Consider the following 10801-nt stretch of genomic DNA (forward strand, 5'->3'; position numbering starts at 1 on the left):
CTTGTTTATTGACGCTGGTCTCGTCAAATATTTATATTAAGGATTAGCAACCTTGTTTATGACAACATAAGTATAAAATCGGTTCACATGTTTTTTTTAATTTTTGATAGCTATTTTTTTCATATAATTATGCAATGAAATTTTGCAAAATCATAATGGAGTCAAAATTGTTGAGCCTTGTATATATGTATATAACTAAATTCAAATTGCCATACTCACTTGAAATTCAGTATTTAATTTTAACATATTAGTTTTGTATCGAAAATATAAACCGAATATTGTCGTTGTAAGCAATCTGATAGAACTACGTTTTATAAGCAAAATTATGTTTATGCCGAATACGTTAAAATATATATTATAATAATATTCCGTAATGCAAACGTTGCAATATTGACAATTGTTAAAACACATGTAACATATTTTGTAATAAGGCATAATTAAAAGTTAACTGTTTTATTGTTACGTTCGTAACAGTAAAATGTATATTGTTAGCACCAATTATCAATACAAATGATCTTCTTGACGAGTTAAAAAAAAAATATAGATAATAATTTGGTTTAATTTATCGAATAAATTTTAAACGTTTAAAGGCAAATATAACTAATGTATATTAGTCTATATAACTAATGTAATATATTAGTCTAACAGGATTTGTTTCATGTATAGTGTTTACCAAGCAGGAATATGATGCTTTTATTTTAATTGCATTTTTTTGGCTTGTATGTCAGATTTCTAATCTTATATACATAAATATTTACTTAGATTATCTACTTCAAAATGCAATTTGTAGAACAATTGGTTTTGCTGTATATTAATAAAATGGCCAAAAGCAAGATATTTTCTAGTCGACTATTTAATCTTTTTAAATTTAATGTTTTAATTATTATGGTTCTATTTATTTCTGTTTAGATTCAAGATATATATTTAAGTAAATAATATTTAGTAAGCATACTTAATTTTAATTTTATAAGCCAATCATACGATATTATTTTATGCTATTGACATTATAAAAATTTATTCATTAAAAATGGAAATAGCAAGCCACAATTGTCAATATATTTATTTATTTAGAATACTAATTTAAAATATATATATGGACAGTACATTATACACTTCAAACTAGCCCAAAGTTTGTAAACATTTTTAAAAAATTATTTAATTTATACTGCAATACGTAAAAACGAAGATTTTTTATTCTTACTAGAATATAGCACAGTACTGTATTTATATCTCCAGTTATTACTTTTATATTCGATATAAAAGACAACTATTTTATTCCATAAAATGATATTGCATTATCTTTTATATATCAGAAAGTATTCTAATTTTTCTATTGATTTATATAATAAGAAATATATGAATCATGGAAAATACAATAAAAATCATTATATTGACTGACCTATCTTATTAACTTGTAAATATTGTATAATAACATTATGTAAAATGCTATAAAAATACATCAATGTGGCGGATTTATATAAGCGCGAGTAACACTTCGTTTTAACACAAATTTATCAAACTATAAAGAAAACAAAATTAGGTTTTGCTAAGTAAAGCCAAGAATATAAATTATTATTGCAAATGAGTATGAGTATATAATAAAAATATAATTTTGCGTGCATCAGAAAATTTAGTTATTTTTATATTCATTCCTTAAAAATGCCACTATGTATATATAGCATATTTATATATTATAAGCATAGTTAGCTTATTACCCTTAGTATTCACTCAGAAATAATGTTTTGCAATAATAAAAGTAACAATCGTCTTAGAACGTTGTGCCTGTACTGATTGATATTTATAAGGAACTTAGAAAAATTGAAAGAAATTAAAAGCGACCATTGCTTTATATTTTTATTAGCGCGTTACGCTTTTTAATTACCGCAGAAACAAAATTTGGCCGTGTTGTTTTATAAATTTTTTAGCATATTGTGAAATATACAATGTATAGCTCATATTTTATACTGTACACATTATCATCACTGTGATCAAGACATTTTCAACCGTGATGCATTTTAATCATTCCGTATTTTTAGATAAATAATTTGTACATCATAATTTATAAGATACATATACTAATAAATAGTTAAAGGTGGTGTTATAAAATATCGATGCTCAACGCATATTAATTGACCAGTAATTGTAAGACAATAAACACCAGTGAATGCACTAGCACTAAATAAGTGATATAATAAATTTTTGAATCACATCTATGATTTTAGATGTAAAGAACACCAAAGTAATATTATTTTTTCATTGAATACACAAGTTTTAATAAATATCTTGCATGAGTTGTGTCAGTGTCGTAGTGTTATAATAACATTTATAAAACTTTAAATTTTAATTCACTTGTACAGTATTAAAAATTAATATCAACAAATTATATTAGTAATGTTATAATGCTAATTGTTCTATTTATTGAACATAATATGACTGATGACATGCAAATTATTTTGAAAATAATTTTCTGGCTTGACAAACGTGTAAAACTAAAAAATAATCATTACAGACCATATCTGCATCATATTCTCAAGTAATCAAATAAATTGTATCAAAGTTGTTCGTTAATGCTCCAATTATAAATAGAAATAAATATGTTAATGATACTTTATAACACCACCAACAAAGTAAATAAAATATATACATTTACACAACAGTATAACATATATACATAGAGATTAATCCATATTAGACATTTATTTAAGATATGTAATGACTGCGTTTAATATATTAAATTTATGCGTATATGGAGATTGTGGATGTTTTGAATAATTTATTTACAAAATAATTTTTTTAATCAGAAAATTATTTTGAGTACGGATGACTGTAAAATATATTATATATTAAATAAATAATAAGCCCAAAACACCATAATGATTTTTTCGGTATCCGAAATTTTTGTATTTTAGATTGTTGGAAAAAATGTCATGCAGACAGTTTTCTTCAAAATGTATTTCTTTTCAGTATTGTTCATTTAAATTTTTCAAAAATATGATAGTCAGGAATGAGGATGTTCAGAACGTGGATTTCAACCCTGGGCTCGTGATAGGTAAGAACATACATAACAATTACCGAATTTTAAATTTTTAGATACACATGTACACACACATATATATATATATATATATATATATATATAAATTATATAATAAGATATTTATTTTATTTATTATTTTCTGTCAGGTTCAACAGAATCTTCGATGTGAAGACTGAATATAAAATTTCCTACCAACCAGATTATTTTAAGGCAGTCTAGTAATCCACGAGCAAGTTTAATATACTACAGGTGACGCTAGATAATTATTTAAAGTCACTTGAAGTCATTTGAACCCTTGAATACACATTATAAGTTTGAAACGGAAGATTTAAAACTGCCCTGGCAAAAGGCAGCACTTTTAAAATACCCAGGTTAAAATTTGTAAGTTACTGCGTATCAACCATACTTAACACAATGATTTTTATTTTTTATTCAAGATTTATTTAAATATTATACTATAATTTTTAAATAAATCTTGAGTTATACAAGTTTTCTTATTAACGTAATTCATAGAATTCGGCCTTACAGTTTTCTTTTATTAAAAGTGGAGTAAAACAACGATTTTTATCATTCGTTTCATCATCATATTTCCTGTTAATTTTCATACATAAAAAGCGATACATTTAAACCCGAAGAGAGGGTTGACCATTGGAGTTAGCAATATAGATTACATTTTTTTTTGTGTCAAGATTTCCAAATTGCATTGAGATTATAAAGTGCAGTAGTAAGCTGCATGAGCTGAAACCAAGAATTGTTCACATCAATAGATATCCCTTCGGTGATATATTCTTTAAACACAAATATTCCCAACAGCATTCAAATTGAATTAGCAATCTCTTTACACACACCCTTCAGTTTTATATATATATATATATATATATATATATATATATATATATATATGAATGAAATTATGGAAATACGATTACCTTATTTATTTTCGTCAGTCTTCACTCAATCGGAATGAATGAATTCCGGTTGAAAGGTGTCAAATCAATCACAAGTAAACATAATTTATCTCAAGGAAAACTTGTTTGCATGAATTCAAATCGATGATAATAATTTTTGTAGCGGAAAATATTTTTCACTTAAATATTTACTTTGCCTAACAAATCGACTGACGCGCTAGGCGCCTATACTTTGGGTATATTCGCACGTCAGTAAATATGAACGACGAACTTATAACTTTGTTTTATGTACATAAATACGTTTACATTGAGAAAATAATTTTAGTTTTTAATATAAATGAATATACTATTTTTGCATCGTATAACACAATTATATTAAACATACTTACGTTTCAAATTATCAGGATTGAAATTGCTTTAACTAATTGTGGATTTTAAGTTGAAAAGTCCGTTCGAAATTTTGATCGTTTTCCATTTGTTATTCATGTATTATACTGGAAATTGTAATTCGATAGGCCAATTAATTATTATAACAAATAATTATGCTAAAATATAATATAAATTTATCTGTTATCTTCATAAGATATTATAAATTCGATTTAGTCCTTTTTTATAACATTTTATTGTTCATCGGTAGGTCCCGAAAATCTAGCCTTCGTTATATTTTTTATGTCCAATTATTAATTGACAAGGACGTTCATTCAAATTTCGCGACAACTTTCGACAATCTAACTGTTTACCCACTTATTTTTTTATTTTCTAACAAAAACTATTTAGGTATTCTCATCTAACCGAAAAAGAAATGGATCCTTCTGGTCCTTTTTGCCACAAGTTTTGCGCACATTAAGGAAGATAAGAAAATGTTTATTAGATATGTGTTTTATTCAAATAATATATTTTTTGCTTTTGTTGTTAGTCAACAGAGTCAACATATAACTCATCCGAATACTCTGAACATCCAAAACCATAAGTAATATCGTATGTTGTTAATTGATGTGATGTGAGAAATTTCGAATTATTTTACAATAATATTATCACATTATTGCTCATCATTATTTATTAACTTCCCGTAGGGTAAGTTATTGTAATGGGCCGAAAATCGGAATTGAAAATTTTTATATTTCTCGACGTTTTGAAGGTTTCTGAACGTTTTGGCATACCTCAGAAAAAATGGATGTGTGTGTGTGTGTGTGTGTATGTGTGTGTGTGTGTGTATGTATGTGTGGATACAAATTTCCAGTCACGTTTTAGGGCGCACGGATCAACCGATTTGAATGGTTCAAAAAACATTCGATTCCTATTGATAGGGAAAAGAGCTGATTAGTTTTTGGCAAAGGCAGGTCCAGCCGTTTCGGAGATACGGAGCAAAGAGTGCGAAAAATAGAAATCGAATTTTTGAGAGAACGGAGTATCCGATTTGAATGATCTAAAAAACATTCAATTAGTAATGATTGGGAGAAGTGTTTATTAGTTTTTGGAAAAGGCAGGCCCAGCCATTTCGAAGATACGGAGCTAAATATGTAAAAAATGGCAGTTTTTGATAGAAGTAAGCGTCCGATTTGAATGATTCAAAAAACTTTCTGCTTGTCTTAACAAAATAATTGATTTTGGAAAAAAAAATTTTGTTCCATTTTTTTTTTTTTTTTTTTTTTAGTTTTTTGTTGAAACAAATAATTTCAACTTTGCAATTCAGTTTATATAATTCTTATAAATATTAGACAATGTTACAATATTTATAATAATCTATTTGAAAACATTCAGTATTCCTCGAACATTTCGTTACGGTACGGGAAGTTCCAGCAATTTGCCTTAAGGCACGATGCCACCCACCCCACTAGTTTCAATTTGAATAATAATAAACAATAAATGCTTGAATTACACTTATCAACGGTTGATTCATCTGAACCGAAACATGATTCAGAGATATCCCATAAACTATGAAATTATTTCGCATTTCTCTTCATTTTCTAGATTTTTATATGAAAGTGGAAAACTCAATTTTCTTTTAATTCTCTTGTTCCATTTGAGCTAACTAAAGTTGGCCAGAAGTGAACATAATTATCGAAGGCATGTTACCTCAGAGGGCAATTTTGGTTTCGTGAAAATAGCCGTTACATAAACACGCTATGTGGTTATCAGATGAAAAAATAATTCGTTTAATAAGAATGTGGGCGATGTATTTCTAATGACCAGTTAAATAAATGGAATTTTTAGTGCCTTCTATTAATTTTTTCATCACTATGCGGCAGATTACATTAAATTATAATTAAAGGAGTTAACATCATGTAGATAATGAACATGCTTTATTTAATTTTAATTATTAATTAATTTATGAATTAGTTGATTATATTTATATATACGTATTAAGCACTGTCAAATTGTAGGAACCTAAATTTAAATGAAAAAACCTAAAACTTGCAGGAGCTCGCAGTTCTGTATCTACGATGATCCGTTCAAGTGACTTTTCCAAAAAAAGCTTGAAAGCGAATTTCAAGCCAGCGAACTATTCAATATCTCCTATATAATATAATCTATATTATATCTCCTATATAATATAATATAATCTCTTCCACAATTAGGTATTGCATTTAAGAAGTAAAAAAAAACATTTACTTATTTACGGGTCAATTCATTTCTGGCATTTATTTTTACAAATTACTACAAACAGATTGCGCTTTCGTTCATTTTTTGAGAAAAATTTAAATTGTTGCAAAAATCGACTAATATTTAGCAGGAATAAAAGAATAGAATCTATCTATGCGAATATTATTGAAATTATAGTTATTTGCAATATATTTTGAATATTTTAAAGTGCTATTTGAGGTTCTGTTAGATGATTATAAATATAATAATGATACACATAGTTAATATCATATCACTCTGGGAAAAACTTTAAAAACTTTTTTTTCTACTTGATATTAAAAAAAATGAAATTGTTGATTGTAATGAAACTAGAGCAACTAGAATTGCTTGTAAAATTGAACATGTTTTTGTGCAACTACTTTTTTTTACAGTACACCAATTCTTCTTTCTTTGCATAATACTATTGTATCAAACAAAATTAAATTATTTATGTATTATCTTATTGATTTGTTTAATAATTTATATTCATTTTATATGCATTGTAATTGAAATATTTTGCTGTTTTACTTTGTATTTCTTTATTTATGCACGTTTCCTGATTTTGCTCTTTTTGGCTCAAACTAATTATAAACTCATAAATCATAAAGGAAAATCGTTGTTTTACGTTTTTCTTTGTTCTCGGCTTTACACGTTTAAGTTTATCTGGCAATTAAATCTTCCAATTTTCCTAGCCGACATCACGTATAGAAGACAATGAAGCACTAATGAATATACCGGCAGCGTTATTTTTATCATGGGGATTTTCTTTAGAAGTGTATCTGATTTTTATTGTATTATTTGGGTTTATAGATGCGGATAGTTGGGATTATTGAATAGAAGTATTAACTGCTGGGTGTGGTTTTTTATGACTTGCGAAAATATTATGTTAATACCAACGAGATGGTAAAACTTTGTCGGAGCTTTCTGATTTATAACCTAATATTAATAGAAATTCCAAATTTGAGAATTTCCAAAATTTATTGATAACATACATGCACTCATAACTAAAAAGTTATGATATGCATTAACAAATTTTTATCTCGCGAATATTTTTACTTAATTTTATTTTTTTAATAGCAATAACAGTTTATTTTGCTGCCCTAATGAAGTTTTCTATTAATAACGTCGTTTTTAGAAGATATGGCAATGGTTGACTTATATATATTTGGTATGTATACAATATGTCCCAGAACTCAACGTCAAGCCGAAACGGTCACGAACATTTTAGTTTGTGTAGTTTAAAACTTATGAGCTTTTAGGTGCAAGCTGGAGCTTTGGTGAAAATGTGATCATTTTTTGGTTATTGCGGTTAATCTTATTAATTTTTTTCATTCAAGTTTTAGATCTATAATCGTAAATAATATTTCTAGAACCACCATAAAAAATAATGACATATTTGCCCCAAATAAAGAATCAAGATTTTTTGTTGAATTCTTTTAAAACTTACAAATTTGGCAAATTTGAGAAAAAAAATTCGAGAAAAAATAAATACCTTTAATTAACACGATAATGGCTAACGCATTCGCTCACATTCAGTACAATTTTTTCCGTCACACATTGAAAGTTCATGTTATTTTTAGGTTTCTATTTTTTTACTCTATTTTTTAGATCTCGATTACAAGTCTTAATATTTTGCCACCCTCAGACCACTATATTATTTATCTAAAAAACATAGAAATTACATTCAAAAAGTTTGATTCAAATGTTTATTTGAATTAATTATTACTTGTAAAGCCCATTTTTCTGATTATTGACAACTTGAATGGATGAACGAATAAATCGTTGCATTTATACAGTATCAAATAATAGAGATACTTTGCTATCGATAATATCTCCTTCGTTCAGACAATGAATTATGAAATATAATAAATAATAGTATTCATTTTTCTCTTCGATACATTATTTTAAGCAGAAAAATATTCCGTCGCGCCCTTACAATATATTCTAAAGTGCGAATAGCTTTATTACAAGCACCGAGAATTTACAACTCGGTTCGTACGCCCACTTTACCTGTGATTAATGTTTTCAGATAAAAACCTCACAGAATACCGCCACTTGTGTTTGGGCGTCGGAACCTCATGATTTATTATTACAAATGTTGTGCAAATTGATAATTTTATGAATGTAATCAAAGTGTCCAACAATTGTTTATTGTGGTTGCGAATGTTCAAGTATATATACGTACACAAATTCCTTTATCCGCCTTTTTGTCTGTTGAGAAAGGTTTTGATATTGTTCTATTATTATCTCCTTCATAGGGTAGGTTATAAATAAGAAGGGGCTAAGTTATTTTTGTTTTAGTCGAAATTTGGATTCACTAATTGTATAGTTTGATACATCCTTAGGAACGCCTGATGTTAGTAGCTAGTGATGTCGGTTTTAACTTGAATATAGATGGTGAAAATAGCCCTTCCCCAACATGGCTTGATTAAATTAAAACTCATCACAAGCAGACAATTGCTAATAATAAATTACACCAAATATTATTACGCTGAAATTTTGGTTGTCATCAAACAGCACTCTTAGTTCTGATTCTGATCACTGTTCAAATAAATACGAAGAACTCTCGTAGACAAAAAAATTAAATTTATATAATAAATGAGAAAGAAAGTAATTATATTCCATACAAAGTGCTCTTTTCTTGAGTAAAACTGCAAACAATTAATGCACGTTTTATGACATTTAATTATTCAAGATAAATAAGAGAGCACTTAAAATGAATCCCGGCCATGTCTGGCGGAAATAAATAATACAGAAAGCGTCATTTATCAAAGGAAACAATAACATTGTGGATTAGTTTCTATTGTTGCTATAATTAAAACAAGTTTTATATCATGTCATATTTTAAATATTTAAATGATGGATCCAGATTGGAATAAAATTTGATAATTACAAGTTGTACCAAATATTCGAGTATAAAAATAAAATAAATTCTAATCACAACTGTATATAACATAACTTAAAAAAATTATAAAACAACTAGGTGTAGGTAGCATTTTGCTTCGAGGCAAGTTTCGAAAATTTCCCATTATGTGTAAATAATCGACTTAATCCATAAGAACTGAAATATAGTTTTTACAGTCGAACTACTTTCCATAGGCATATAATATTTTAAGATATTTGTTTAAACAGTGTAATATCACTGTGCAAAGTTTTAATAAAATAGTCAAAAAAAAATTAACAATTACGACGAAACGGCTCGGCCTAATTAACAAAAAATCAATTTTCCGGATTTTATATCTCTCAAAACGGTTTTTAAATTCACAAATTACAGTATTTTTGGCATTTTTATATTATTTATATCCTTCTCACGCAGACAATTAATATATAACTGTAACATATGTAGTTGAATGTACTTTGTATAGCTTGCTATGAAAAATAAATACAAAAAAAAAGAAAAAATTTTATATTATTTATTTCACATTAATTATTTAATTCAATTATGGAAAGCATGAATAAAATATTCTGCTACTCATAAAGAACTAATCAACGTGTTCTCTTAGAGTGTTAAAGTTTCAAAAAATCGGTTTTATGTTTTTGAACTCGGAGCAGTCATTTTTCAGAAACTTCGACGAAAATCAAGTTTTGGCTTACTTATACATACACATACACATACACACATACACATTTTTATCCATTTTGATGCCGAACGATTCAGAACGACTTGAAGCGTCGAGAAAAAATAGAATAATTAAATTAGCTTACTTGATTTGCTGTCAAAAATATAAATTTCTTCTTTGGGATATTATTTATTTGGGATATTTTGGGATATTTATTGGGATAGTTATTAACAATAATGATGAGAGGCATTGGTCAAAAACTGGTCTAAGTCTCTCACATACATACATATACTTTCTTCGGTCTCAAACAAGAATGATTCGAAACGTTGAGTAAACATAAAACTAGCTGTAAGTGGAATTTTGACTTAAGGCAATTAGGGCATCGTGCCTTAAGGCAAATTACTGGAACTTCCCGTACCAAAAATTATTATTTTTTTAAAAACGATTAACGTTTTTGAAAAAAAAATTCTTCAAAAAATTCGATTTTTGAGAAACTATAAATTTGACAATAAATTACTATTTTTTGAATAAATTTTTTTTGAAAACAAAATTTTTTTGAATTAAAAATGTTTTCTTCATTTTGACATATTTTGGAAATTCTGACGAAATGTCAAAGCGCGCCGCCGTCTAACGGATAAGCACTGGTACGGAACCCATAGAACTGTAAAAAAAAA

At 27.0% G+C, this 10801-nt stretch overlaps 1 protein-coding gene across 1 annotated transcript in view; it reads right to left on the bottom strand.

Moving 5' to 3' along the window:
- LOC113384522 (mitogen-activated protein kinase kinase kinase 11-like) overlaps positions 1-10801 on the bottom strand; it is a 107297-nt gene that overhangs the window by 52562 nt on the left and 43934 nt on the right. The gene's annotated exons all lie outside the window — the stretch shown is intronic.

The sequence above is a fragment of the Ctenocephalides felis genome, unplaced genomic scaffold, assembly GCF_003426905.1.
Source record: "Ctenocephalides felis isolate EL2017-DRISC unplaced genomic scaffold, ASM342690v1 CF-g0.4_SCAFFOLD_03571, whole genome shotgun sequence".
Lineage (NCBI taxonomy): Eukaryota > Metazoa > Arthropoda > Insecta > Siphonaptera > Pulicidae > Ctenocephalides > Ctenocephalides felis.